The sequence below is a fragment of the Macaca nemestrina genome, chromosome X (assembly GCF_043159975.1).
Source record: "Macaca nemestrina isolate mMacNem1 chromosome X, mMacNem.hap1, whole genome shotgun sequence".
NCBI classification, from domain to species: Eukaryota; Metazoa; Chordata; class Mammalia; order Primates; family Cercopithecidae; genus Macaca; species Macaca nemestrina.
The window spans coordinates 34,808,306-34,836,272 of NC_092145.1; the positions used below are offsets into that span (position 1 = coordinate 34,808,306).

Consider the following 27,967-nt stretch of genomic DNA (forward strand, 5'->3'; position numbering starts at 1 on the left):
AAGGGGTCCAGTTTCTGTTTTCTGCATATGGCTATCCAGTTTTCCCAGCACCATTTGTTAAATAGGGAATCCTTTCCCTGTTGCTTGTTTTTGTCAGGTTTGTCAAAGATCAGATGGTTGTAGATGTATGGCATTATTTCTGAGGGCTCTGTTCTGTTCCATTGGTCTATATATCTGTTTTGGTATCAGTACCATGCTGTTTTGGTTACCGTAGCCTTGTAGTGTACTGTAGTATAGTTTGAAGTCAGGTAGCGTGGTGTTCCCCAGCTTTGTTCTTTTCACTTAGGATTGTCTTGGCTATACAAGCTCTTTTTTGGTACCATATGAAGTTTAAAGTTTTTTTTCTAATTTTGCAAATAAAGTCAATGAGAACTTGATGGGAATAGCATTGAATCTATAAATTACTTTTAGCAGTATGGCCATTTTCACGATATTGATTCTTCCTATCCATGAGCATGGAATGTTTTTCCATTTGTTTGTGTCCTCTCTTATTTCCTTGAGAAGTGGTTTATATTTATCCTTGAAGAAGTCTTTCACGTCCCTTGTACCTTGTATTCCTAGCTATTTTATTCTCTTTGTAGCAATTGTGAATGGGAGTTCACTCATGATTTGACTCTCTGCTTGTCTACTATTGGTATATAGGAATGCTTGTGATTGTTGCACATTGATTTTGTATCCTGAGACTTTGCTGAAGTTGCTTATCAGCTTAAGGAGTTTTGGGCTGAGACAATGGGGTTTTCTAAATATACAATCATGTCATCTGCAAAGAGAGACAATTTGACTTCCTGAGGATTGTTCTGAATGGAAAGTTTACTGTACTGAATAGTGCACATTATGTATGCAAGTAACAAGTGACAATTCAAAGGTCCCTTATGAGATTGTTTCACCCCAGCACATTCACAAATCTCCATACAAAAATGTGTTTAGTTATTCTCCATGGTCTGGATTTGCACATGGATGTATTTTAGCTCCTGACCCAAACTCTGTATGGTAAAATTAATCCTTGGAGCTACTGAATTATAAAGCTGGAAGTTTCCAACAGAGGTCCCAGTGTTGGTCACGGCTTCAGATTTATGAACTCATAAAATGTTAACTGCATTTCTCTGTGATTTGTGTCTCATTCTGTTTTTCACATATGATGTATAAGTGAAGTACGCTATCCCCAGATGACATCAGTGCCCTGATAAACTTATAAAATGCTCTTGTGTTTAACTGTCTTCATACCCTAGCAACATAAAAATTTAATGATATGAAGATGAATAGAACATCTATAGATTTCTTAAAGCTACTGATTTTACTGTCCTAAGCTGAAAAAGTATTAAGTGGGTCAAAGCCCAACATGAGCTAACTAGGCTCTATCAGCAGAAGTTCTGGTAGGATGATTGGGCTTCCTGGGTGATCTGCAAAAACTTTTATTTTCTCACATTTCTTTCAGGGACAGTGGTACACACTAAATTTCATGAAGCCTTATGCTATAGTCTGAGTGTTTGCGTCCGCCTAAAATTCATATGTTGAAACCTAATCACCAGTGTGATGGTATTAGGAGGTGGGGCTGGTATTAGTCTACTACTTGGATATGTCTGGGCACATATGGAAGGATTATGAATGAATAATAGGATTAGTGCCTTTATAAAAGAGGTTCCAGAGAGCTGCTTTGCTTCTTCTGCCATGTGAGGACACAGCTAGAAGGCTGTGAACCAGAAAGTGGGCTCTCACCAGACACTGAATCTGCTGGCACCTTGATCTTGTACTTCCCAGCATTCAGAAATATGATAAATACATTATTGTTGTTTATAAGCTACCCAGCTTATGGTATTTTGTTATAGCAACTCAAATGGGCTAAGAAACCTTAGTTCTAAAGACATTACATAACTGATGTGAAAGGCTGACCCTAATAGAATAGATAGGTGATTCCTCTTGTTTGGGCAATTGGCCATCAAATTCAAAAATGGCAAAAGGACATAAAAATGAACCAAACATCAGAGTCATTGCAGCTTGAAACAAAGCCAGTCTCAGGTTAGACAATCCCCATGGCCAAAAAAGGGCCACAGACATAAAGAACTTCCCAAGAGTATGAATGAGAAAAGAGAAAAAGGCAAAGAAGCACATGGAAAAAGAGAAGTTTAACAGAAAGGGAGTGGAGGATATTGGATGCCCTAGACAAGGTAAAGCAAGTGCCAGTTGAAGGACCAGCCAGCAGAGCAGCATCCAGAATTCAAAAGGACAAAGCAATCTCATCTAATCTCCTTGCGATATAATTTATGATACGAACCAGGAGACTTTTGGGAGTAAAAAGAGGGTGCTCTTAATAATTATGCCAGACGTACAGGTGCACGTTGGACTTTCCTCTGGCTGACTGGTCAACCTTTCCATAAGATCCTCTATGATCAGGCTCCTAGCTACCTGCCTTCTCACACTCTGAAGCAAAAGCCTGTTCTCAGGTACCTCTGCTATTCTAAGAGAAAAAGCCAACTTCTTTCTCACAGAGAAGCTCCTATTTATGTTTCATATGCCGCACACAAGAGCCCTAGCTGGTTAGCTCAAGTTCCTAGGCCCACTATACTAAAAAGACTAAAGTAAAATCAACAGACCTCACCACCACCTTCTCATAAGTTATTCTAATTCAAGGACAAACGACAAAGCTATCTCATTCTGGGCCCTAAGGTTTCATCCTGTGGATCAAGCCAGAGAGTACTTTGGTCACATGCATGCTTCTAGAAAGAGCACAGTGCAGAGGATTGTTAGAAGGACCCTGGAACTCAGTCCTCCAGTGTCTATCATTTCCTCTCTTGCCATAGCTCTCTACTTATCCCTCACAAGGTGATTTTTGTCTCTTATTTTTCCCTAAAATTCCAAAATAGGCTGTTCTGGCCTGCTCTTTAGACCAAAGTGCTCCAACTGTCTTTTTGCTTTGAGTTCTAAGGATCCTTTTCAAGGCTTTACCATTTATTTTACCATAGATTCCTAGCTCTCGTCCTGTGATAAGCTCATGTGCCTGAAACCTTTTGCTTAGTTAGGAGTTATCTTCCAGGAGGCTCTGTGGTCCTTTATAACAATGGACTCCTGACAAATCTGCCTCATAGTCCTTCCATATGTGCCCAGACATATCCAAGTAGTAGAGTAATATCAGCTTAGTTTCAAACTGGGACTATTAGCTACACTTACCAATAACCCTATGAGTGAGGAAAACCAAGTGTTATCCCTAATTTTATGAATTAGTTAACAGAAACGTAGAGGGTTTACCCAAAGACGCATATAAGAAAGTATACAGGCAGGATTGCAGTCTAAAGTTATTAGTTCAGGACACTCTGTACTCACCAATACAGAAACTGCAACAAATAACCAGTAAATCTTGCAAAAGAAACACAATAACAAAGTCAGTAAACCAGTTTTATGCAGACATAATCTAGATGTTTAACATTTTTATATCTTCACTCATACCCCACAGTATTAAATACAGTTAGTTGACCATTGAACAATGTGGAATTAGAGATGCCAACCCCCTATAGAGTCAAAAATCCACATATAACTTTTGACTCCCCATAAATTTAATTACTAATAGCCTACTGTTGACCAGAAGCCTCACTGATAACATAGTCAATTAACATATATTTAGTATGTTATATGTATTATCTATTATGTTCTTATAATAAAGTAAGATAGAGATAAGAAAATCATAAGGAAAAGAAAATGCATATACTATTCATTAAGTAGAAGCAGATCATCATAAAGGTCTTCATCCTTGTCTTCACATGGAGGAGTCTGAGGAGGAGGAGAAAGAGGAGGAGCTGGCCTTGCTGTCTTGGAGGCTGCAGAGGCTGAAAAGGTAGAGGAGGTGGAAGGAAGGCAAGAGAGGCAGGTACACAGAGTGACTAACTGAAAAAGAATTGCATATAAGTGGACCTGTGCTGTTTAAACTTGTGTTGTTCAAGGGTTAACTGTACTTAGTAGATGTGCAATACATATCTGTCAGCTGCTTTATGGGTATGTTGGCTACAGCAGGACTTTATCTCACTTTAAACACTTTGCAAAAGACACCACGGGGTGTGTCAGACTACACATCTTCCTTTAACTTTAGATAACTCCTATTAATGGTCAGAGATGCATTTAATGAATGAAAATGAGCTCATAAATAGAACATTTAAAAGAATATATTAGAAACATACCAGAGCTAAAAACCTCCAGAGCAAGCAAGGGAAGCAATGCACAAATTCAGCCCTCAAACAGCCAAAGCTTCACAGTCCAGTGCTAGTAAAAATTGGTCAGAGACTCTAGGATAATAGGAATTATCAGGCCTGTGTTAAGGCTATTAAAACATACTATCTTTTCCAAGAAAGCACTAGAAATCCAAGTCTCCACCAGCCTATGCCCATGGAAATAATTCTGCCTGCAGAAATTGTTCCACCAGAGAACAAGCTAGCACAAGTCCAAGTTGCTCCTTCGAGCAAACTGTAAAGTCAAAAATGACTTCTCCAGCCCTATGACTCATTAGTGTTCTATGATTTAAACATTTTCTTTTTTTCAATCACCTCCTTACCCAATCCCTAAGGAGAGGAAAAAATTAAACTTTAGACCTTCAAAGCAAGTCAAATGATAGGTGAGTCTAACCGAACAAACAAGTGGTGATTCATTGGCTGATATGTCTTCCCAAAGTGGCAGAGGGAGGAAATTTATTGCTTGTCTCACGCATCCTTCAATATTACCTGCAAAGCAAGCAGATTTAAAGTAACCTTAGCTTGGTGCTGAGGATTTTTTGGCCCAACTCCAAAGCTACTTCCATTATATGCATTTTGCACATACACATACTCATATATACAGAGACAAATGTCTTTGCCATACCAAGATCATTCAATATCAAGACAATTAAATACTCTCTAAAATAAAGCCCCATTTTTGACTAATTAAATAATGTCCAAACACACTGAACAGTGCCAATGCTTTAGAAATGCTTATTCACTGTTCTAGCACTCCTTAACAAAAAGATAGTTGTCAACAAGGAGAAGTAATTTGCATCATCAGGTTAAAACCTTTCCTCTCTCCTCCAGCCCTGCTATCACTTACACACCCACACCAACCACCACCACAAACTTAGATCCAGACAATTTTGGAAAGGCAATTTTAAAGTCTATCTAAGTGTTTATTTTTTTTTTTTTTTGCAGCCATTGGCATTTTAGCTTTAAAGTGCTTCTCTGTCATTTTCCAGCAGTCTCTCTGAGCCAAAGTCAGTTCCCATTCCACAGTTCCACAGGGCTGCATCATTATGCATGGCTTATAGTACATTAGGGAAAAGGAATGTAAACATTTCCATCCAAGCACACATTATCAAACTGAGCAGGCAGTGTAGGTGGGTGATGCACAACCTTAGACATGACATCAGTATTTAAGGCAGGAATTTCTCCCACAAAATATGGAATGGAAGGAGGAAGACAAGGAACTGTATATAATATCTCACAAATCCAAGGCTGGTTAAAGTCTCACTGCTGGTGCCACCATGCTAGTGTTAAATTTTCACAAGATAAAAGTATATTCATCTCCCTTATCCACAGTTTTGCTTTCTGTGGCCTCTCTTGGGCAATCTCAATCTGAAAATAGGTTAGCACAGAACAATAAGATATTCTGAGAGAGAGAGAGAGAGACCACAGTCACATAACCTTTATTACAGAATATTTTTATAATTGTTATATTTTATTTATTCGTTATAGTTGTTAATCTCTTCTTGTACCTAATTTATAAATTAAACCTTATCACAGGTAAATGTGTACAACTATATAGAATATGTAGAATATATATATAGTATATATAGGATTCAGTACATCCATACTTTCAGGCATTGACTGGGAATCTTGGATTATATGCCCCACAGTTAAGGGGGAACTACTGTAACTCCCTTCAAACAAATTTTTGAAGTCCAGGAAGGAGGCCTCTCTGCCTACCTAATGCCAATACAAGTAGGATTAGTCCATTTTCTTTCTATGACTTGATGATCTTAATATTCTATGGCTATAGTCTAAACAGGTTGATCCACCATATATTGCCTACAATGAAGAATATCAGTAATGCATTCTACTGTTCAGGTTTTCAGTGAATTCAGGTAAAATGAGAATACCATGACAAAAAAAAAAACAAAACAAACAAACAAAAAAAACAATCTCAGCCTCCAATTCTCTCCTACCCCACTACTCAAACAATTTTAATCCTTCACTATTTTATTAATGTCACAATTAGTCATAAAATGCCCCATAAATACCACCTTCATTCTGTGCCTTATTAATTCTGTTTCATGAGTCTCCTTTTCAAAAGTCCATCTTACTCTAGTATTTAGTTCATCTCACCTTCTACACGAAGTCTTTCACTACTCTTCGATAAACAATAATCCCTCATTTCCTGAACTTCTAGAGCAGTAGTTTTCAAACTTCAGCATGATCAGAATGCCCTAGAGAGCCTGTTAAAACAAAAATTACTAGGCCCCTCTGCCAGAGTTTCTAATTCAGTAAATCTGGGGCGGGGCCATAAAATTTGCATTTCTAACAAGTTTTCAGGCAATGTTGATGCTGCTGGCCTAGGAACCACACTTTAAAAACCAAAAATCTATAGTATTTATTTTTAGCATATCTAGCTCTTGATTATAGATTATCATTTATTATTCTTCAGTTGCTTTATGAATATATGTTTGTATCAGATAAGACTTTATGCTACAAAAAAAAAAAAATCCAGTGCGAACTGACTTAAATGAAAAGGACATTTATGGCCGGGCGCAGCGGCTCACGCCTGTAATCCCAGCACTTCAGGAGGCCAAGGCGGGCGGATCACAATGTCAGGAGATCGAGACCATCCTGGCTAACATGATGAAACCCCGTATCTACTAAAAATACAAAAAATTAGCCGGGCGTGGTGGTGGGCGCCTGTAGTCCCAGCTACTTGGGAGGCTGAGGCAGGAGAATGGCATGAACCCAGGAGGCAGAGCTGGCAGTGAGCCAAGATTGTACCACTGCACTCCAGCCTGGGCGTGAGAGGGAGACTCCATCTCAAAAAAAGAAAGAAAAAAAAAGGAGATTTATTTTCTCACTTAACTGAAACATGCAGGTACTAGTTGACGTAGCAGCTCAATGATATCTTCCAGGACTCAATATCCTTATATCCCTCTACTCCACTATCCCAGTGTCAACTTCGTCCTAAGACTGGTACATCTCTTGACAATCATATAACTGCTAGCCACAATCAAGACTACATTATTACAATATCCAAAGAGACACAGAACTTCTCACCAGCATTCCAAATAAGAGTACTGAAATTCACCCTGATTGGGTGGTCTGAAGCAAGTAACCTGTTAAGGAGAGGGGGGAATATCAGAAGGAAAGTCTAAATATAGTTAGAAAGAGGGTTAGAAAATGGATCCTGGAAAAACACTCTATATAAGCCTACTACCACACAACCCAACAAAAGTATAACATCAACTAGAGTAGCGACGGTATCATCTACCTCCCTTATATTACAGAGGGAGCACTCAATAAACACTGGATGATTCATTGCTTTTTTTTAAGAAAAAATTCTACCAATTGATTTAGATGTAGCCTTATAATATAGACTAGCTATCTATATAATATATATGTATCATTTAACTAATTAAATTTCATTTCCATTTGAATTTCATGCAGAAAATGTTGATAAGAGCTTTCTGTATTTTTCTTGTATACATCTAAATAAGCCAGCACCATTTTAGACTTTTATTTTTTGTGACCAACATGAAACATTATTTTTCCCATTTATCATGAGAATAATTAATTTTCTTTAAAATGAGCTTTTATCTGAAACATTCATGAGAAACTAGTTACACTGCCTCAAAAAAAAAATGTCTGGCGTATGAGTATCGAAACAGGTCTCACTGCCACAGACCATTGTGATTGTTAGAAAGCCTCATTTTATATATTGAGGTAAAAAATCAGTTTCCTTACAACTTTTACTCATAGATCCTAATTTTACTATTAGGGGCCACACAAAACAAGTCTTTCTTAGGATATTGACCATATTTTTGGCATATAATTGAATGTAGATGTCTTATACACTAGAAACTAACAAGACCATCTTTGATATGCTACTTCAAAGAAAAACCAAGTGGAAAAAAATACATGGCAAGATTTTGTATTAGTTTCCTAGGCTGCTGTAATAAAAATGCCGCAAATCAAGTGGCTTGGAACAATGGAAATTTGTTCTATCACAGTCCTAGATGTCCAAAATGAAGGTGTTGGCAGGGCCATGCTCCTTCTAAAGGCTCTAGGGAAGAATCTTTCCCTTGTCTCTTTCTAGCTTCTGGCGGCTGCCAGCAACCCTTGGCATTCCTTGACTTATAGCTGCATCACTTCACTCTCTGCTACCATCATCACATGGCCTTTTCCCTTGTGTTTCTCCACTGTGCCTCTGTGACAGAATCTGCCTTTTCTTTCTCTTATAAAGACACCAATCATTGAACTTAAGCCCACTTTAATCTAATATGACCTCACCCTAACTTTATTAATATATGCAAAGACTCTATTGCTAAAAAGGTCATATTCACAGGTACTAGGGGTTAGGATATGAACATATATTTGGGGGCAAGCACAATTCAACTCATTACAACTGTATAGGGCATCAATATTCTCGAAAATTATATAAGTCTGTATGCTTAAAATATTTCATGACTTCAAAAAATTTTAAAGAGGAATTATGTGAGTAGAAGGTAAGATAAGTTCACATAAAAATTCCGAAAACAGTAAAGGAGAAAACTCACATTTTGCGGCTAATAAGTAATTCAAATGTTAATAACACTCCAATTGAGTGTTTACTACATATCAGAACTATATTGAGCTCTTTACATGCATTAGCTCATGCATTCCTCACAACAGTCACATGGTAGGCATGGCAGATAGACAGAACAATAATGCTACCTTTCCATTCCCCAAAAAGATGTTCACATTTGTATCTTGGAACGTGTAAATACATTACTTTGCATGGCAAAAGGGCCATGTACAAATGAGATTAAAGTTACAGACCTTAAAATAGGGAAATTATTCTGAATTATCTGAATGGGCCCAATCTAATCACATGAGCCCTTAAAGTAGAGAACCTTTCCAGGCTAGAGAGAGAGAGAGAGACAGACAGACAGATACAGAGTGATGTGATGGAAGAAGCAGCAAGAGAGATTCAAAGAGTGAGAGGGATTCAATCCATCGTTGCTGAATTTGAAGATGAAGGACGGGGCCATGAGCCAAGGAATGAAGTTGGCCTCTGCAAACTGGGAAGATCCCAGTGGACAGCCAACAAGGAAATGGAGACCTTAGGCCTACAATCACAGAAAATTGATTTCTGCCAACAATCTGAATGAACAAGGAAACAGATTCTCCTCTAGAGAGTCCAAAAAAGCATGCAGCCCTGCCAATAACCTGATTTTAGTCCAGGAAGGACCCTGTCAGACTTTTAACCTATATAACTATAAGATAATAAGTTTATATTGTTTTAAACCACTAAGCTTATGGTAATTTGTTACAGCAGATAAAAAACTAACACAGTAGGTAAATATTATCACTGCCATTTACAGACCAAAAAGCAAGCAATTCATTTCAGAAATATTAAGTAATATGCCTAAGGTCACACAAATACTAAGTAGCAGAACAGAAATTTAAACAGAAATATTCCTCAAAGTAAAGCTCATGTTTTTTTTTTATCACAATGTTATACTGTTCGTCTCAAGAAATAAGATCCCTGAGAAGTTAGTTTTAAAAATAAAAGAAACAAAAATTATGTTGACCTCAGTGCCTTATGACTCAGTGACTAAGTGTCTTACCTTAACTTTATTGGCAAGTACTTTCACTCATGCCAATAAAGTTAAGCAGGCAACTTTTATGGCCTAAAAAATACTGGACTACAACAGCAGAGTTGACTTTCAGAATATTTATACGTGAGCAAATATATATTTGTAAACCTTTTTCTCTCCTCTTCTTTTCCCTCATCACTCCCTCATCCCTCCCCCTCCAATATCCCACCAATCTAAAACATTGTTATACCACAAACAGCCAAGGATAGCCAAGATGTTCCTGAAAAACAAGTTTGGGAGACTTGTTCCTCTCTTTAAAACCTCAAAACTTCATACAGCCACAGTAATTAAGATGGGAAAAGAAAACAGACCAATGGAATGAAACCGAGAATCCAGAAACAGATTTATGCATATATGAAAATTTGATAGGTTGCCATTGATAATCACAGGAGAAAGAGCAGACTATTTTAGAAATGGTTCTGGAATAATTGACTATTTATACGGAAGAAAAAAAATAAAATTGGATCACCATGTCACTCCATAAAAAATCAATAGCAGATCAATTAAATAAGACTCCATTTTATTTGTGAGTATTCTCAATGACAGTATAGTTATTTGCACACATGCAATAAGAAACTGTTTTCTTTTGTAACAGGACACAATTGAAGAAACTGGTTATGTCACCAATGCTTTGACTGGAATAGCATGCTTTCATTCTAGTTTTCAATCAAAGTTGACTTGTAGAGCCAATAAAAGCCCCTTGGGAAATGTGGCCTCATAACTTGTCTATGTCATCCCTGTACAAGATTCCCAACTTGTGGTAAGTAAAGAATGTCAACTTTCTAATAGGCCCAGGAGCCCCAAGCTATCTTGGAACCTCAAGAGGAGAAGAGAGAAATGTACCCAACTCATAGGTATTTGAGGGTACAAACCCATGGCTAGGCTCAGCTTTATAAAAGTCTTATCTAAGATTCCTTATGGAACAGAGTTCCATCAAAGCCAATTTTTAAAGCCTATGTGAAAAATCATTATTCTTGCTGTACTTTATGCAAACAATCAGGCCAAGTACAATAAAACTAAAGTATATGTTGTAAACAAATCAGCTATATCATCATGTGTTTTTAATAAACATGGGGACTGGAGAGAGAAAAATTAGGGTTCGAAAGAAAAACTATAGTATACCTGTTGTTAGCTGTTCTTGAGGTTTTTTTCCTGCAGTTTGGACTAAATCCTTGTGGGCTATAAGTCCCCAAACTAATACTTTCAAATCTTTACTTTTAAAACTGGGAATTGCACCCCTTACCCTAGTACTTAATATTTACCTTATAGTATGCTGTTCTCTTAAATGTGGTACTAAAACTATAGATGACAATACTAACATCTTTGCCATGCAAACCTTGGAACCCCAAGCAGGCCTGCATGAGTATGCTCAGACAGTTGCAAAGTGGTTCCACTCCTCTCACCTTGGGGTCAACACCTACCCCCACTATACCCCTGATCAGCAGGAAGAAATTAGAGTGGTCTTCACACTTTTTCCATCTTATTAGCCAACACCTTAAGATTAAGGTGTTATAAAATCCAAAGAGAAGGATTGAAGCGACCATTGCAAAATTATAACAGTGAAACAGATCTGGTCTAACCAATGCCATCTTCTAACCTCCAAACTGTCCTTGTTCATTTCTGGGCAAAGGCTGAACTAACTTTGGGAGGAACTTAGTTTATAGTTCAAAACAAAGACAATAACAGCCCTTTCCCAAAACAAACCTCCTTCTTGTCTGGCGACTAAACTGCCTTTGTAGGACTAACAAATTAGCCACAGGATTAAAAACTATGATTTAGGAGTCATGCAGCTAGAGGCCACAAGATTCTGACCCTCCCTAAACTGCTCCCAAGATCAGTGCTTGAGATATTTTGCAGACCCTGCATTTGATAGATCAGCTGGCACCACCCAAATCGATAAACTGACTCATCTGATCTTGTGGCTTCCACACAGGAACTGACTCAGTCCAAGAGAACAGCTTCAATTCCCTATTATTTCATCTTCGACCCAACCAATCAGCACTCTTGACTGACTGGCCTTCCCCCACCCACCAAATTATCCTTAAAAACTCTGATCCCCAAATGCTCGAGGAGACTGATTTGAGTAATAATAAAACTCCAGTCTCCTCCCAGCGAAAAAAAAAAAAAATACTCCACTTGAAAGTCCAAACCTAAAAATAAATAAGGGAAAGTATCCTTTTTGACTTCAGGTTAGGAAAAACATTTTAAGCATAGCAGAAAAACAGTAAAGAAAAAGATTGATACATTTAATCCATCAAATTTGAGAACGTCTGTTTATCAGAAGACACCATGAAGAAAATTAAGAGGCAACCTACAAACTTATGGAAGATAACTGAAAATCATATAACAAAGAATCAATATTGGGGGTATATAATGAACTCATACAAATCAATAAGGAAAAGACAAATTGTTCAACAGAAAAAATGGTCCAATAATATGAACGGGTATTTTTTTAAAGAGAAATTATTAATGGCCTATAAAACATGAAAAACTGCTCAATCTCATTTGTAATCAGAGAAACACAAAATTAAAAACATAATAATAAGAATTTTACAACCACCAAATTGGTAATAAATTGAAAGTCTATTAATATGAAGTATTGGTCAAGATGTGGAGCAAAAACTTTTATACTCTGCTGACAAATTGGTAGGAACACTTTGGAAATGTTGAATACGTTTATTCTCTATGATCTTGTAGTTCCAAACGCATATATACACCCTAGAAAAATTCTTGAACATGTACAACAGACATATACAAGAATGTTTCATTCTTTCTGTCTCTCCAAATCCCTAATATCAATAGTAGTGTCAACAGTAGCACCTGTAATTGCAAAACCTGGGAATAAACCAAATATTCCCCAACAAGACAATAGTTAAATTATAATATATTCATACAATGGAATACACTGCTGAAAATGAATTAAATACAGCTACATGCATTAACATAAAAAATCTCAGAAATATGTTAAGGGAATAAAGGAAGTCATGGTATCTTTTCATCCATAGAAATGTAAAAACATAAAACTAAACAAGATTTTGTATAAAGGTATATACACACAATTTTTAAAACTGAAAATAGCAAGATAATGAGGAACACAAAATTTAGCATAGTGCTTTTCTCTTGTTGGAGGTGATAACGAGTGAGGGGGTGCTGCAGGGCTTGCAAATGCACTGATAACACTCTATTTCTTAAGCTAGAGATGGGTACTCATCTATTATTCTTTTGCACATATGATATAGTTCACTATAAACAGTTTATACATCAGCATAGAAAATACATATTTTGAGGAGTGGTTTTCAAGCTGTGCTTCTCTGAGCTGCCTAAATAATCACTGGAAGAGAGAGTAATTGGGGTGGCCAGAGCAGTAGGAGTGTTAAGGAGGTAAGACTCTGGGCTCTCCCACTTCAATTTCACTCAGAGCAGCTGCATCCCTCTGAATATAGAGAAGGTTTGACAAGAACTTCAAGCAGGATTATTCTGCAGAAAGAAGCGTACACACTGAATTACAAGGTCCCCTTGTACAGTTAGGTATTTGTTTATATAGCATTAGCTATTTAGCAGAGGGCCAAATATATCAAAAACTCAAGCATCAGCAGCCATTGCCCAGTGATGACAAATTCAAACTTAAGGTAAAACAGTTGTGAAATGATATTATAGGTCAGGGTGAGAAAACTGCTACCTATTTACTTGCAACCTTTCAGGAACCCATCAACAATGAAATGGATAAAGAGGGATGGCTTTTCTCTAAGCTTCTATCCTTGGTTCCTTCTTCCAATCAGCTGTAAGTTTCATAATGATTTCCAACATCATAAAATGGTCTGTCTCATTCTTTTTCCCCCTACCTCAGCTGTTCCCTCTCTCTCATGCATTCTCTCCAATAAAATGTTCCATGTGACTATAAATTTTTTATTTTATAAAATATGTCAGCAAATGTGAAAAATTTTCAACTTCTCATTATTACAATCTCTCCAAATCCTTAACATCAATCATATGGTATTACTGCAAAAATATCCTAATCTAGCTGTATGATTCAGCAATTCCAGTATATAAATGGATACCATCAAAAATGTTTTTATGGCTTTTAATTTATTTTTTCTTTTCAATATAGCATTTTCAACCTGGTGCAACATCCCTGTTTTGTCTTTTTGTCTGGCAAAGGTCAGTTTTGACTGTGCCTTCGTGTTTCAGCAGAAATGAATAATCTGCTTCAGGAGGGCAGTTTTATGCTCTGAGTTACCCTTTAATTACTTTTTAATCATATATTTGGTATATTTTTGCATGGCAGTTCATCACTTTCTTTGCAAAGTTTCCTTGTAAGTGAGAATGAAAACACTTATTCTGAATAGTATTGAATGAAGCTATTACAGAGAAGGTACATCCTCACCTCACAATAGGCATAGGTTACCAAAAGGTGGGTACAGATGAAATTTCTGTAAATCCAGCCTTATCTTTCCATTAACAAATATGTTCATTTCTAATATGCTTTCTATTCATATTTGAGTCATTATCACTGATTATTTGCCCTTTAACTTATTATTTTATTTAGGTCTCTCCTCCAAGTTGTTAATATTCTATAAAGACACATCAAATGCACCAAGAGAATGTAATATTTAAAGAACCAAAAGGAGAAGTTTTGGGATATGGGAAGGCATTTTGTAATGCAACTAATCACCTTCCTAATTTGTTGAGGCTTTTAGCTTTCAACTTTCATTTACAGATAAATACTCTTATAAACGAATACCTATGTGAAGGATACTGTATAAAAAAGGATTTCTAAGTCCTAATGGAAGATCTTGTACTCAATAAAGGAGTTACTCTATGCACTGCATCACAAGCTAGTGTACCAGTACACAGACGGGAGATATAGCAGTGTTCTATAGAATTTGGCACACATCCTGGCACATCTTCCTAGGATTTCAATATTAGTCAGAGATTTCAGGAAAATACTAGTAAGTTAACTAAATAATTAAATGCAGTATTTTTCATTAAAACAGACATTCTGCAACAGAAAGTTATATTCATATGTGAAAGTAACATACAAGAATTCCAAAAATTGTTTTGCTTTAGAAAGTACTTAGAATGTTGCTCTCTCACCCTCACAGTTACAAAGTTAACTCTTCTCTGCCATTAGGGGTAATTTGCCAGAAAAGTTTGAGAGGCCAGATCTACAGCATTTCTGATAGGAAGGTATCCAGTCTCTATTTGAAAGTTTCATAGCGTGTGTGGGCTTTCACCACAAAAACATAGAGGATTCCACTGTTCAAAAAGCCTTTAAGGGCAGGCTGGCCACCTTACCTGCCTCCATGTTATTCCTTCAGGTACTAACATGCCTTTGTTCCCCATCTTCTTCCCCCATTCAAGGTTAGTTTCTTTTTCCACAGTTAAAGGCTACATTTTATTGAACCATAAGAAAAGCAGCCTTAGCAACCTCAATAACGAAGCTCGTCTCATGCCCGCTGTTTATCCCTCTGCCTGACTCCCTCTCTGGAATGGGGTAGGTAAGAAGATAACAGAGCAGAGGCGACCTGGTCAGACTCCAGCCTGCCGGGCTGGAGAAGGGAGGGCGAATGCGCTCCCTGGGATTCCAGTGCAGTACACTTCAGCTCCCACTGTGCCCTGCGAGCCAAATCACAGAGGACGCTGAAGGATTCGACCATAGCAAAGAACCGTATAATGACGGTAGAGGGGGAGAATCATTTAGGAATCAGCAAAGATGGCCAGGCGCGGTGGTTCGCGCCTGTAATCCCAGCACTTTGGGAGGCCGAGGTGGGTGGATCACTAAGTCAGGAGATCGAGACCATCCTGGCTAACACGGTGAAACCCTGTCTCTACTAAAAATACAAAAAAATTAGCCGGGCATGGTGGCACATGCCTCTAGTCCCAGCTACTCGGGAGGCTGAGGCAGGAGAATGGCGTGAACCCGGGAGGCGGAGGTTGCAGTGAGCTGAGATCGCGCCACTGCTCCCGAGCCTAGGGGACAGAGCGAGACTCTGTCAAAAAAAAAAAAAAAGAAAAAAAAAAAAAGAAAGAAAGAAAAAGAAAAAAAAGAAAGAAATCAGCAAAGATCTATTGAATAACTTTGGGGGGATGTTCAAGTAAACATCTTGGGTGAAAAAGATGATACACCAGTCCATTTATGCAACAAATGTGAATTATCAATTAAAATCTATGGACAGATGATTACATGTAAGCATGTTTTTTCGCTAGGTCGGTGCCATTTTATATGGAAAAGGAGGAGATAAGGGGTGTCCAGGCTGTAGCAATCCTGTGAAGCAAATTGACAAACATACACAAGGTTCTATCTTCCTAGCACGGTTCAAGGGTTCAAGAGGGACCTAGAGGCTCATATCAACTACTGTCATATGAGAGTGTAAAACCCTGTTGCTTGTGCCTGACTAGAAAATGTTCATCCTCCATGATATCCCATCACCAGTTGAAATCCCTAACCATTTTATGATGTGGTCAGACAAGCACCATGTGAGCCAATATTCCCCCAAAGCAGCATATGATGATACCTACCTTCTTTGCAGTATTTGCCACATGAGCTACATCATTAGCCCCAAGGATATTCATGCTCCTGCAGCAGAATTTTTCATGGCTTTACCTTCATCTCCTTCAGTAAGTCAAGGAACCTTTTTATTTTGATTTTTATTTCAACAAGAAAACATGGCAATTTCATAACTGTCCCTATTCAAAAGCACTCCAATTCAGGTGCTTGAGAACCACACCTACTTACTCCACATTTGGTCACCATCATCCTGAATATCAAGGTCAACCAGTAGTATTGAGTTCTTATAATACTCTGCCTCCACAGCTACATTCTGTACCATAGCACCTCTTCTGCCACCAACAAGCCATGCAATGCCACATCTTCCTTGGGCTACAGGTACTCCTCACTTGGTTCATAGCTAAGCTTCAAGTCCAGCAATGACCTCTACTCTACCACCCTCTTCACGGACATAGTATTGTCCAGATGCCACCTCATATAAGATATATTCTTCCAGGACCTGCCTCACAAAAACATGTAAAAACACACCCTTCTCACCATTATAATCATAACTCTTTACCCAAGTTCACTGAATATCAAGGAACTCTGAGTTCTCCATTTATACAACCAGGGGAAATGGTTCATGACATGTGGCCTGTACCTGGATGGCCACCCCTTCCTCTATGAATGCAGAATCTGCCTTCTCAAACCCTACTTCTTCGGGCACATCATCCAGGTCAGACAAGATACAGAACATATGACCAATGAAAATACTATTTTGAACAGACTATATGATAAGGGGAAAAAAGTAAATATTGTCAACCTTCTAATCATGCTTTTGACTGAGGAAGGCAAAGCATCTCTTACAAAGATGCCTGTAAAACACGACGTCTTATCTCTTAAAATAGTTTTAAACTATGATCTCGGGAATGATTACAAGTACTTTACTATAGTGTAGATAAATGGTTTAGTTGAGCATAGCTGTATTTTATCAACTTTGTTACCCTAATGTGGTAAATTGACCCAAAACTGACCATTTGCAATATTATTTTCTTAAAAATATGTGTGTTCTGCTTCAAAAGTATTGTTTCTGTTAAACCCAATGTTTAGTTGTTATTGTGACATATTTTGTTAACCTGGGTAAAAGGAGTAAATTTCATTATGGTGGTTAAAACAACAATATGAGCTTTATACACAAATCTCAGTGTAATTTAGAATGTCCTTGTTTCTAGGGCCAAATTGTTCTTTCTCAATGTAGCTAGGCTCTGTGGTCCAAATCATCTGCAGGCTGAGCACTGCCATGGATTTTAGAACCCATACAAATGAGGCCGGGCACAGTGTCTCACGCTTATAATCCCAGCACTTTGGGAGGCCAAGGCAGGTGGATCACCTGTGGTCAGGAGATCGAGACCAGCCTGGCCAAAATGGCAAACCCCATCTCTACTAAAAATACAAAAATGAGCTGGGCATGCTGGTGCATGCCTGTAATCCCAGCCACTCAGGAGGCTGAGGCAGGAGAATCACTTGAACCTGGGAGGCGGAGGTTGCAGTGAGCCAAGATCATGCCACTGTACTCCTGGGAGGCGGAGGTTGCAGTGAGCCAAGATCATGCCACTGTACTGCAGCCTGGGCCACAGAGCGAGACTCTCTCTCGAACAAACAAACAGAAACAAAATAAAACAAAACAAAACAGAACCTATGCAAATGAGAAGCATTTAAGCAGCTCTAGCCCAAACCTTTCAAACCCAGCATCAAATTCTTCTTGCTACTCCAACTCTGACCTTATGCCCTAGTTATAATGGGACACCTCTACTTTCTTGAGAGTCAGTGTTCACCTCATACTCTGGATACAGTTACTAAGGCAACGCCTTTTCTTCTTCCTATGCATGACTCTCTATCCAGGAAATTTATTAGGCAGTATTACCCCTCTAGGACTGTGACCTTGACTTGTCTTTGCCAGTATAAGGGTACATAAAATTCTAAAAATTAATCTAAAATTCTTTCTGGTATAAAAAAAGTGAAGATAACTTGCTCTGTTTTCTTTTAGTATTTCCTTCAGAAAACTTGAGATTATAGATGTTAGCTCTGTCTCTTTGAAATGTATATAAATTTTTTTCAGAGCTAATAAACCTCTTGCCAGTTTTGCAGCCAAGTGTGCCAATTCTTAGGTGTCATTCTTAGGTGCCAAGGAGCCCTTCGAACACCAAAGTGAACACCAAAAAGAATGATGCCCTATCTCCCTGCCTGTGGGAATCAGCTCCAAAATGTAACTTCTTACTTGTCAAAAACATGAGAAATCTTATTTTTCCTTTCACTAAATACAGTGAACATGTATGTAATGAATTAACATATACATAAAACATAAAAGGTTGAGAATGTTTTTGTCTTTGCAGTTGTTTTAATGCATTACCTGTGATGCATATGGTTTAGTGCTTATTCAATGACAAAACTATTTCGTTCTTTCCTATGTTTTATATATAGGTTGCATTGGGTTGGCAGGAGATGTTATGTTTAATTATTTCCCCAACAATTTAGCAATAAGGATAGGATCTTTCTGGCAATTACTGAATTGGGTAGATCATCTGAAAGACTTGTGGTCACACAACAGTCAGGTAAGAGACCTTGAATTGTAGAAAGTCTCCTTTCTAGCTCTTCACTTTTTGGAAGACTACCTGAGCCATCCACTCCAAATTCAAGATTTTATTATTGAGTGAGGGTGGCTGATACCAGATCTAAAATCCCATCAGGATCACTATTAGCTTTGATGGTAGAAAAATATGGGAAGCCAGAATTGTTGCCTGCAGGTCTTTCTTTTAAATCTCTTAAATTTGAATACCTTTTTGTCACATTTGGAATGAGCATACATGTAAGAATCTAGTTTTACAGTTTCTTTAATTTGGGCAAATTATAGTTGGCCCTCCATATCTGTGGGTTCTGTATCCAGAAATTCAACCAACCACAGATCAAAAATGTAGTGAAGCCTATGATGGTTGTGTCTGTGCTGAACATTTACAGACTTTTTTTCTTGTTATTCCCTAAACAATACAGTATAACAGCTGTTCATATACCATTTGCATTGTTTTAGGTATTAGTAATCTAGAGATGATTTAAAGTATACAGGAGGATGTGTATGGGTTATATGAAAATACTATACCATTTTATAGAAGAGACTTAGGTACTCAAGGATTTTGGTACTTTAAGGGATCCTGGAGCCAATCCCCCATGTATATAGAGGAACGACTGTAACGTATCTGGGGGGTTCTTATCTTAAAAATGCCTCACTTCAGCCATAAGAATTATTGGTAGTTATGAGATGACTGCCATTTTAAGGGGAAAATAAAATAAATGATTTAATAACAAGAAGGAAAGATTGAGGAAAATGGAAGAGGAAATACAAGAATTAAAGCGACTTTCTCTTTCACATAAACCTCTTCCTTTCTCTGCTGTCCCAACTATCTCTGATCCCCGTGCACTTCTCTCTTTCCCTGCATCAAATTGACTCCTGGCAAGAAGGAGGCACTGATCTTTTAGATAGCTGCTTGGGCTCCCCTGAGCTGTGGTAGCAGCCACCACTCTTATTGAAAAGGCTCAAGTCCTTACATTGGGTCACTAGATTTATTTGGGTATTCTACATACGATGATAGTTATAAGTACATAAAACAGCCTTTGTTGGTGTGCCATCAGAGTGACTATGAACAAGCATTGTTATCCAATTCTAATATCATGCCTGGGAGATGCAATTTCCTAGACCTTTGTACTCTTTTGCCAGATCTTAGTCAAAAATATCACAACCGTAAAATGATCATAGAGGCAAATGCTAGGCCCCAATCTGATTATCTTATACTCCTTTTCAAAATGCAGATTTCATAATGTTTACTGATGAACCATGTACTTGGGATAAAAGTGGCCAACTGAAGGTTTCTTATGCTGTGGTGACTGATCATGAGATCTTGGAAGCTTATGTTTTGTCTGTAATTAAGTTGGCACAAGTAGGTAAGTTAATAGCCATCACTAGTGCTAAAATTATTGGTCTGAACTTAGAGTGAATATATATGCCAGTGATAAATATATGTTTGGTGTATATTATGCAACAAGGCAAATTTGGAAAAATAGGAGATTCTTGACTTCAACAGGAACTACAACATCTCATGGATAATCAAGAGATTATTTGTTAGCACAGAATAGAATGATGAAATTACTGAAGGCAATGATTTTGCCGACAGCTGCAAAAGTCGTTGTTAAAACATGTCAGACTTCAAACTTAGAAGTCCCACTTTTAATACAAAGAACCTGTGTTTATTTTCAGAAAAATAAGATTCATGAAGGGAAACAGACAAATATTAAAAAGGGATTAAAAGAAATTCAACTAGTCTATAGGAATTATCCATAAAATAATTCCTATACCACAGTATTTGCTTCATTCGTTTTTGTTGCATTATCTAACAAAATGATTTAGGTAACAGAGGGATGTTAAAAACACTAGACTCTAGCCAGGTGTGGTGACTCACACCTGAAATCTCAGCTACTCTGGAAGATAGCTTGAACCCAGGAGTTCATGGCCTGCAGTGAGCTATTATCATCCCGCTGCTCTCCTATCTGGGCAACAGAGAAATACTCTATCTCTTAAATAAATACATGAAGAGGCACTAGACTCTTACTACACCAATCAAAAAGATGAAATTATTCAAAACATATTAAAGAGACTTGTTATTTGCGAGCAAAATACTTTACAGGCTATTTCCAAATACCGCAGAAAATTTTCCTCAATCAACTTTACGAGGAAAGTGATGGCACTTAGATTTCATAGAATTAGTGACTATAGAGGGAAATTGATTTCATAGAATTAGTGCCTACAGAAGAGATTTTGCCTGGTTATGGTGTATATGATATCTGAATGGCCTAAAGTCTTTCCTTCTTGAAACGCTTATGCTCAACCTTATGCTAAAGGTTCTCTTAATGCACATAACCTCGCTTTTGGTATCTCAGAGCTTATTCAGTCAGAAGAGGAAATAATTTTATGTGCACTGTTGTCCAGGAATTGTGCAGATATTTGCAGATTACTATAAGCTATCATCATACTCCAAGTAGAATAGATGATTCAAACAGTAACAAACTCATTGGCTATCATTCAACAATCCACTATGTTAAAATGGCCTGGATATTTACCAATGGCTTTGTTAAAATTGGTTTTGTTAAAAATTAGAGTGACTCTTGCAAGTAATAATGTTATCTCTCTCTTTGAACTTATGTTCGGCAAGCCTGTGAATTTAGGTCTGAAACCACTTACTCTGCTTGCTTTAACAATTCTCTCATAATCATGTTCAATAGCTAAAAGGGTTTCTCTCTTTTCTAGAAATCTTGAGACATAAAGTGAAAAGGACCTGGAAGGAACTACTGGAAGAAATGTCACCCCTATCAAACTGGGCAATTTTGTTTAAATATGAGTGTTCTAGAGGAAAGATGCATTGTCACCAGGCTGGATGGGACCGTTTCAAGTGTCACTGATCATTCATATGGGTATCAGAGTGAAAGAAAAACCAGATGGCTTCATGCTTTCCATGTGAAGTCAACTCCTCAGGAGGACTAGACTGCAGTTTCCACAAAGGATTTGAAGTTTAATTTCCTACTAATATTGATAATGAACTCAACTGAAAGGAGGTATTCTAAGGAATGTATTATTCTGACTACCTTGCTGTCCTAGTTGCAATAGTTTTTTGTTCAATTACTATAAGAATCACATTTTATTAGAAAAACATGTTATTTGTTACACCGTTTTTTCTTTCTGTATTCCCAATAATGGTCCCTACAGTCACATTTCCTCTCTCCTCTAAATTGTATTCCCAGTACAGAAATGCTGGGCCTGCATTTATGAATCCAACAATCTGATTATTGGCCAAATAAACACGAGACCATGTTCATTACTAGTTTTTATTATCAAAGCAAAAGTAACTACTATGCATCCAGAAACTGAAGCCCTAAATTTCACACAAAAAAATTTGTTAACTGGTTTGATTGGAAATATAGTATAGAAAAGAAATGCATCTAATTAAGTGTCTGGCATTTATGGATAGAGACCTCAGAAGACAGATCTAATGTCAATCGATTAACTTGAGGATAGAAGTTTTCTCCAGTCCTACTACGGATAGATAAACAAAGGTGGATATGCCTGTTATCTATGGATATTTACTTAACTGTTATAATAATATAACTACTAGTTTGGGCCGAAGTAAGAAATGGCCCAAAAGTTGGGTTTGTCCTCCAGACTTAAAACTATTAGAGCCATGTACACTAAACACTGAAAATTCAATGTGTCCCCTTCAACGGGTACTTCATAATAAGACTTGGATACTACATCATGGCCATGAGTGTCTTTGCGTTTTGCATCTGGGAGAAATTATTTGGGAAGATGGGATAATTACCAAAGGGCCTAGTTTATCCTATAAATGCAATATTACTCCTGTGACTGATGAGAATTCAGAGGAAATTCATTGGGCCTTACAAGAAAAACTCAGTTAAAAAATGTATATTATCAGGCTCCAGAGTTTAGCTATTAACTCGGCCAATAGGGATTTCTTTTGTTTGTTTGTTTGTTTGTTTGTTTGTTTGTTTTCTGAAGATAGAGTCTTGCTTGGTAGCCCAGGCTGGAGTGCAGTGGTGCGATCTCAGCTCACTGCAACCTCTGCCTCCCGGGTTCAAGTGATTCTCCTGCCTCGGCCTTCTGAGTAGCTGGGATTACAGGTGTGTGCCACCATGCCAGGCTAATTTTTGTATTTTTAGTAGAGACAGGGTTTCACCATGTTGGTCAGGCTGGTCTCAAACTCCTGACCTCATGATCTGCCCACCTTGGCCTTCCAAAGTACTGGGATTACAGGCATGAGCCACCGCGCCTAGCCGGATTTCATTTTTTAAAACTACAAAATAATACTCAAGTAGTTAATCATTTGAAAGCAGAAACAAAGACATGACCACAGTTTATGAAATTAATGTATGATTAGGATAATTTTTGTGTATGGCTAATCAAAAATCCGCTTTAACCATTCACAACTGGTATGTTATATTTAAAGATTCCCCCAAGAAAAATATTGTACTAATTTTTGATTCATCCTATTATAATTCTGATAATTGCTTTATTTTGTATTTTACCATGGACTTGCTGGATATAAATATCTCAAGACTGCTGCAAACTGCCCAGAGAAAGGTTAAAATGTCAAAGTAAATAACTGGAAAACTGTAGTTTCAGTAGAAAATAGTAACAAGGAAAATTGTAAGGATAAATACAAATCTAAAAATGAATTTTAATTTAAAATTTTCCTCAGTGCAAAAAGGAAAGAACTATTCCCCCTCCCTTTTCTTTCAGCATTTCCTTCAGAAAATGGGATTATAAATAAGCTTCTTGACAGTTTTGCATCCTGGGAATGTCATTCTTAATGGCCAAGGAGCCACCTCTTTTAAAAGTGAACACTAAAATAGGTGGTGCTCTCTTTCCCTGTGGAAATTTAGCTCCAAGATGTAACCTCCTGCTTATCAAAAAGATACGAGAGGTTGTATTTTTCCTTTGGATAAATACAATTAACATGTATATAATAGATTAACATATACATAAAACAAAAGGGCAGGAGTTCTTTTTTGTCTTTGCAATCTCTTTAGGGTATCGCCTGTGCATCATGGTCTGGTTTAATGCTTATTCATTGTATTTCATTCTGTGTTCTACATTCTGTGAAGATATTTTAGTGGATTGGCAAGAGATTTTATTTAGTCATTTTTCCCCACCACCAGTCACATACTATGGACAAAAGTTTTTCCCTAGACCTCCAGCCCAGTGACTAAAATCCTGAAACACAGTGATCTGTGGAATTCACTTGTTGCAGGCTGCTCAATAGCTGCCTAGATTTTCTAGCTAATTTAATCAAACTCTACTTAAGTGACACTAATGAGGTTAAGTGAAACCCTTAGTTTCATCTGGAAAACATACTAATACCCTCAGCATCCTAAAAGCACATCGATATGCTCTAGGATGCATTCACACTTCAGTTCCCACCAGTTCAATTGTATGCTTAAGAAGAGTCTAATGTTTTAGTTCCCAAATCTGTTGTATGCTGCTAGTGCTTATAATTATAATTATGAAATGTAATTGAAGCTTGCATAAAACAATGAAATACGACTACACAAAAAGTTGTTTCTATCAAAACTAATCTGTGTTGCGTTAGAAAGGCTTAGTGACATTTGGTGGTCCTTAATAAAAAGCCAGCTGTCACCCAATAGTGAGGCCCACAAAGAGATAAGCTCCATTTACCTATAAATAATTTCAAATCAGCATTGCTTTCTTTTTAAAATTAATTTTATTGGAGTATAATTCTCAGAGTAAAATGCACCCACTTAAGTGTAAAGTTAAAAAAGTCTTGACGGCCAGGCGCGGTGGCTCACGCCTATGATCCCAGCACTTTGGGAGGCCGAGGAGGGCAGATCACTTGAGGTAAGGAGTTCAAGACCAGCCTGGCCAACATGGTGAAACCCCGTCTCTAGTAAAAATACAAAAATTAGCCTGGTGTGGTGGCATGCACCTGTAATCCTAGCTACTCAGGAGGCTGAGGCAGGAGAATCGCTTGAACCCACGAGGCAGAGATTGCGGTGAGCTGAGATCCCGCCATTGCACTCCAGCCTGGGCAACAGAGCAAGACTCCATCTCAAAATAAATAAATAAATAAGTCTTGACAAATGTGGATACTAGCGTATATATCACAATCAAGATATAGAATATTTTGATACAACAAAAAGTTCCCTCTAGCAGCTTTGTAGTCATTCCCTAACTCATCACTGGCCTCAGACAACCACTGGTACTATAGATCAGTTTTGTTTGTTCCAGTAGTTCATCTTAATGGAATTATACAATATGTATTGTTTGGTGTCTGGTTTCTTTTGTTCGACGTGTTTTGAAATCAACCCATGTTGTTGCATGTAGTAGTTTGCTGCATTAGTAGTTTACTCCTTTTATTATGAAGTAATATTCCATTGGATTAATGTACTATATTTTTTGTTCTTTTAAATGTTGATAGCTATTTTTATTGACTTCCAGTTTGGGACAATAATAAATAAAGTTATTAAGAGCATTCATGTGTAAGTCATTTTGTGACCATATGTTTCCTTTTATTTGGAATGTATAAGCACGTAGAAGTCCAAAATTCTGGGTAATATAAAAGTACATTGACCTTTATAAAAAAACTGCCAAAAGTAGCTGACCGTACCATGTTACACACTCACCAACAATATATGAGTTCCAGTAGTTCCACATCTTCCTCAAAACCTGAGATTATCAGTCTTTTTTAGTTTTAGTCATTCCATTGGGTGTAGAGTGGTATCTCATCGTGTTTTTTATTTGCATCTTTCTGTTGACTAATGACGTTAAGCATCTTTTAGTGTGCTTAATGGCAATTCATATCTCCTTTTGTGAGGTGTCTGTTTAAATCTTTCTCCCATTAATATTGCATTGCTTGTCTTCTTACTAAGATATAATAGTCATTTATATATTATGGATAAAAGCCCTTTATCAGATGTACGTTTTGCAAAAATTTTCTCTCTGCCTGTGAATTGCCTTCTAATTTTCCTTTTGAAGAGCAGAATTTGTCTTTTTTTATGTTTAGTGCAAGGCTGTCAAGATTTTCTCCTGGCTGGGCACGGTGGCTCACGCCTGTAATCCCAGCACTTTGGGAGGCTGAGGTGGGCGGATCACGAGGTCAGGAGATCGAGACCATCCTGGCTAACATGGTGAAACCACGTCTCTACTAAAAAATTACAAAAAAATTAACTGGGCATGGTGGTGGGCACCTGTAGTCTCAGCTACTTGGGAGGCTGAGGCAGGAGAATGGCAGGAACCCAGGAGGCAGAGCTTGCAGTGAGCCAAGATCATGCCACTACACTCCAGCCTGGGCGACAGAGTGAGACACTATCTCAAAAAAAAAAAAAAAATCTCCTATGGATTATTTTAGAAATTTTTATAATTTTAGTTTTGTTTAATTCTACAATCAATTTAAAGTAAACATTGTATATGATGTGAGGCAATGGCCAGTGTCCATTTTTTCCCATATGGTTATCTATTTTCTCTAGTACCATTTGCTGAAAGGCTATCTTTTCTCCAGGAATTACTTTGGCAGTTTTGTCAAAAATAAATGGAACATATGAACATATATGTGCATTTTTAACTCTATTATTGGGCAAGTCCTAGTGGTGTGCTGGGCTCAGAGCCAGTGGATTTGGGGGAATGTGGCATAGTGAGATACCAGCCAGGACACCCAAGGGAGTGCTTGCACCACTCTTCCCCCAAAACCCGGAAGTACAGCTCATAGCTCTGGTAAAGACTCCCTCCCTCTGCTTGAGGAGAGGAGAGGGAAGAGCAAAGAGGACTTCATTTTGCAACTTGCTCAGCTACAGTATTTTGCTCAGCTACAGTAGGACAGGCCACTAGGAAGAGTCCTGAGGCCCCCATTTCAGGCCCTAGCACCTGGGCAACATTTCTAGACACACCCTGGGCCTGAAAGGAACCCATTGCCTTGAAGGGAAGGACCCAGGTCTGGCAACATTCATTACCTGCTAACTAAAGAGCCCTTGGGCCCTGAATAATGAGCAGCAATACCCAGGCCATGGGCCATGGGTGAGACTCTGAGACATGCTGGCTTCAGGTGTGACCCAGCATATTCCCAGCTATGGTGGGTATGGGTAGAGACTCCTGCTTGAGTAAAGGAGAGGGAAGAGTAAAGGGGACTTTGTGTTGCAGCTTGGGTACCAGCTCAGCTGCAGTGGAATACAGAACCAAGTAGAATCTTGGGGTCCCTGATTCTAAGCCTTGACTCTTAGATGGCATTTCTGGACCTTCCCTGGGCCAGAGGGGAGATCTCTGCCCTGATGAGAGAGTCCAAGACCTAGAAGCATTAACCACAAGCTGACTGAAGAGCCCTTAACCCTTGAATGAGCATTGCCAGTAGCTAGGCAGTACTCACCACAAGCCTGGGGCAGTGGTAGCCATGGGAAAGAGTGGTCTGCTTGTGAAAAGGGAAGAGAAGAGTGGGAAGAAACTTGTCTTGTGGCTTGGATGCCAGTGCAGCAGCAGTAGAATAGAGAACCAGGTAGATTCCTAAGGTTTCTGAATCTGGGCGCTGGCTCCTGGACAGCATTTCTGGATCCACCCAGACCTGGGGGAACTCACCACCTTGAAGGGAAGGAGACAAGCTTGACTGGCATGGCCACTTGCCTACTGTAGAGTCCTAGATCCTTCAGCAAATATAGGGAGTAGCCAGGCAGTGGAGACTGTGGGCCTTGCGCAAGACCCAGTACTGTGCTGGCTTCAGGTCCATAGTCCCAGTGGTAGTGGCCACAGGGGTGCTTGTGTCACCCCATCCACAGCTCCAGGCAGTGCAGCACAGAGAGAGAAAATCTGGGAGAAATAAGGGGAGAGAACAAGAGTCTCTGGCTGGTAACCCAGAGAATTCTTCCAGATCTTATCCAAGACCACAAAGGTGGGTAGATCTGTGAGTCTACAAGAGCCACAGCATTGCTGAGCTTGAGATGGCTCCCAATACAGATACAACTGCAGAGACCAGAAATTTAGATTACAACCACCAAAGTCCATTTCAGTACCTGGA

The 27,967-nt window shown here is 38.3% G+C and overlaps 1 long non-coding RNA gene across 1 annotated transcript in view; it reads right to left on the bottom strand.

Moving 5' to 3' along the window:
• Positions 1–3,734: 3,734 nt before the first annotated feature.
• Positions 3,735–27,967, bottom strand: part of LOC139360859 (uncharacterized) — a 43,697-nt gene continuing 19,464 nt past the window's right edge. The window contains exons 2-3 of the long non-coding RNA XR_011618410.1: positions 4,575–4,703; positions 3,735–3,818 (exon numbers count right to left, since the gene is read on the bottom strand). This is a non-coding gene — a long non-coding RNA (uncharacterized lncRNA). The remainder of the gene's footprint in view (positions 3,819–4,574; positions 4,704–27,967) is intronic.